The sequence below is a fragment of the Theropithecus gelada genome, chromosome 19 (assembly GCF_003255815.1).
Source record: "Theropithecus gelada isolate Dixy chromosome 19, Tgel_1.0, whole genome shotgun sequence".
NCBI classification, from domain to species: Eukaryota; Metazoa; Chordata; class Mammalia; order Primates; family Cercopithecidae; genus Theropithecus; species Theropithecus gelada.
Genome location: NC_037687.1, coordinates 55,900,823 through 55,904,843, shown reverse-complemented (window position 1 = coordinate 55,904,843; position 4,021 = coordinate 55,900,823). Strand labels below are relative to the sequence as shown.

General features: G+C 39.7%; 1 long non-coding RNA gene across 1 annotated transcript; it reads right to left on the bottom strand.

Moving 5' to 3' along the window:
- Positions 1-921: 921 nt before the first annotated feature.
- LOC112612077 lies at positions 922-3,766 on the bottom strand. The gene is made up of 2 exons (XR_003116808.1): positions 3,485-3,766; positions 922-1,535 (listed from the first exon to the last, which is right to left on the bottom strand). It is a non-coding gene; the product is annotated as an uncharacterized LOC112612077 (long non-coding RNA).
- Between the last annotated feature and the right edge of the window lie 255 nt (positions 3,767-4,021).

Genomic DNA, 4,021 nt, shown 5'->3' with positions numbered 1-4,021 from the left:
CAGGAGACTGAGGCAGGAGGATTTCTTGAACCCAGGAGGCAGAGGTTGCAGTGAGCAGAGATTACACCACTACACTCCAGCCTGGGCAACAGAGTGAGACTCCATCTCAAAAAAAAAAAAAAAAAAAAAGGCTGAAATACTGGAGAATTATTGTGTTTCTTTGAAAGTATCATACACCTTGCTTTTCTGTATTTCCTGTGTCTTTGTGCATCTTTATGTTGATTTCCATACATCTAGAGGAACAGTTCCTTCATTTTCTTTCTGAATTTACATTCATTGGAGAAAGCTTTTTTTTTTTTTTTACGTTATTACCATGATGTTTATTGCATGGAGCCATCTGGCTTTACTTTTGGGTTTGTGCATAGGAAAGACTGTATAAGTTTCTCAAGTATAAACATATATATATATGTGTGTGTATATATGTGTGTGTGTGTATATATATAACCAACATTGTATTGGCTTAGGAATCATCTTTTCTCTTAGGTTGATTTTTAAATGTAAGTCTCAGAAAACAATTTATCTATGTTGTGTTGTTCATTGAGGGCCACGTATTCCTGATGTAGAAGGGTGAGAAGGTAGTAGGGGGTGTATGATGACAAATTACTTAAGAGTTATAATGTACATTATTTGAGTGACAGATACCCTAAAAGTCCTGATTTTATCACTCTGCAATCTATGCATGGAACTAAATTACACTTGTACCCAACACATTTATATAAATAAATTAAAAACAGCCACTACTAAGAGTTTGCTATCTGGCTTATTCATACATAAAAATACATTACAAATGTTTGCTATGACATTAACTATTATTGTTACAGGAGTTGAAAAGAAATTATTTAGGCAGATAGAGCAAAACAGTCCTTGATAAAGTTTTCTTTTCAATAAAAAGAATTCCACAAATTATTATTATATATATATTTTTAACAAAGAGCAGCCTGTAAAATTGAGCTGCAGACATAGATAAGCAAGCTGGAAGCTTGCATGAATAAATGCCGGCAGCCATGCTGCAGCTTGCTCTGCAGTGAACGCCAAGAAATAAGTATTCAGACACTTACAGCTGAACAGGGAGGGGAGCAGCTCCTCCAAGAGAGTGCTGCTTTAAGATTCATCTGCCAAGTACTTATTGAGAAGGCTAGTTGAATTACAGTTTAGACAAACAAGAAACATCCACCATGTGGCTATTTGGGGTCGGGTCATGAGGCACATATGGCCTTACTACATCTAAAAGCACTCAAACCACATTCTTAGGAGGCTGTGTTTAGCACTCCTTATCACACATTCTGTTCCTTGTCCTATTTTCAGGGTCAAGGAATTAGTCTCATGCACAAACATACACACAGTGCCTCAGTATTTTTCCATGCCTTAACCTCAAATGCCTTGTAGATAAGCTTGAATGTATTGTTGTACACTCCACACATTTCCCCCTTCTTTAATTCTTAGAATGTGCTGATTATCCAATGTAAAGTAAACTTCTATCATTCTTCTCTGGTCGTAGTTGGGTTGAGTGGCCACACAAAGCCATTTGCAGATGCCTAAAAGATACAAAAAAGAATAAACATAGCGACCACCACCCCAATGCGTATGTTTAGCCCAGACAACCAAGTATTTGGGTTCAACAACTGAAAGTCTTCTTGTAATAACTGTAGAGTATTTGTTTGTAATTGCTGAGACCATCACTTAGGCTGTTTATTTAACTTACACTAAAGAGTAGAAACTCAAGAAGACAGGTGGTGGTGGTAAGCCCCATGTAGGTGTGCCTTCAGTCTCCCAGGTATATTGGGAGCTATTATATGGCATAAGTGTGACACTGATTGAATTATATTGCTAATCACAATGTAAATTTTGACGGGTAATGAATGCCTGCTGTGGATCCCCTAGCCATTCAATGACAGCTTCAAGGGCCACTAGGTGAGATTAAATATTTTTATCAGTATTTACTTGTTCTTAAAATTCCTGGGTTACATTGCATATCATGTGGTTCACCACTGAGGCTGTATGAATAGATTCCGTCAAAGAGACAGCTGCAGTAGCAGCAGTTGTTAGTATAATAATAGCTGAAACTAAAAAGGCAATTAGAGAGGCCAGACTTTTTTTTTTTTTTTAATATGAGACAATGCTTTTTTAAATAACTGCAAAATAGAATCCCCTTTCCAGTTCTGGGTTGGATATACAGGGAGCCACAATCCTGACCACCATTTTAAAATAATGACATAGGACCGGGCATGGTGGCTCACGCTTGTAATCCCAGCACTTTGGGAGGCCAAGGCAGGCAGATCACGAGGTAAGGAGTTTGAGACCAGAATGACCAACATGGTGAATCCCTGTCTTTACTAGAAATACAAAAACTAGTTGGGCGTGGTGGTGCATGCCTGTAATCCCAGCTTCTTGGGAGGCTGAAACAGGAGAATTGCTTGAACCCAGGAGGCAGAGGTTGCAGTAAGCTGAGATCGTGCCACTGCACCCCAGCCCATGTGGCAGAGCAAGACTCTGTCTCAAGAAAAAAAAAAAGAAAATCATGACATAGTTTATATTTAATTGTGTAACGTTTTGATGAGACAAGCATGTAGCATATCAACTACTAGAAGAAACAGTAATACTATAAAAGGATTGATTCTGTTCTATGTTAGGAATACCCTGCCCAAACAAAAGTATGTAGGGGTGCATAGCACAAATCAGGACTGTATCAGTAACATTATTGTGCAAGGAGAGGGTGTAGTTGTCACCACTATAAATGTAATCACTTTTATTATGAAAGAACCCATTCAAAAAAGGGAAGACCTAGTTTCCAAATTTGGGTATGCACAGGGCCTAAAACTTGTTCCCCTTTTGATTGTAATATTCGTCCTGAAAGCCCACACTCTGACCAGGTGATGGAACTATTGGCTGGACTCCCAAATCCAATAGTCTGATTTGCAGACATGGGATCTCCAAGGGGTCCCCAATCAAGTAAGGTGCCACTATCAAACAGGTCCTTGACGCGGCACAGGTTGTCTGCATGGGGACCACTGGACAGCCTCGAACTTATATCGCCAGTCTCTTCTCGGATGGCATATAGGAAGATCAGGCATTTGTATAATTTCATTAGAAACCTCAGTAAGATTACTGGTAACGGCAGAAATAAAAGTCAAGTTTGTGGGCTTAACATCCCTTTTGAGCTGATAGTAAAGATACTCCTGAGGAATGTGAGTAATACACTTACGTGCCAATGTAGAGAAACAAAGGGGAGGATTGCTAGACAATAAAGACAAGGAGTCATTAAGTTTATTCCATCCCAAATTTTCAGTGAGGGAGTAAGGGGCATCCATCGACCTCCCATCCAAGAAGTATTATTAGATGACAAAGGCGGGTCAGCATCCCACCACGTAATAACATTGAAAACCGAGGGATTCAGAACATGACTCCAATAAAGATGTTCTTGAGCTAAGCCCACCTGGCAAAGAACAAGAATTACCAGCCACCCCAACAACCATGTCTGTCTTACTTTCTCAGAAGCTTCCCCAATTACCGCCAGATACATAAGAAATTGGTTCTCTGCAGTTGTAGGGGCTCCCATGGATGCAAGCCAGATAGTTCCCTGTTGGTCCCTATCTGGGTAATGTCAGGTGCTGTCCCCAGGTAATGTCAGGTGCCTTCCAAATCATCACTGTCAGTTTTGGTCGATTCTCCAATGACAGGTCCTTCATTATCAGGAGGGGCTTTCTTCAGTGGTCTCTAACTCATAATATGGCTTCACTCATTTTATGGGGATCCATTCTAGTCCTGTAGTTCATGAAACACAAACCACACCTCAACTCCACTGCAATGCCTCATAAAGTCCCTCCCAATTCCCTGTACAAATGTCTCAAATTAACATCTTTCGTTTTGTGACTTCAACCAGTTTCATCCTACGATCAATAACCATCTGGCCATCTTGTCCAATATTCAAAAAATTGAGAGTAAGATTTTTGCTATCTGTTCTTGAGGAGAGAGCTCCCATATTCCCTTTTTCATTTATTAAGATATACTTTAAGGGTTTGAT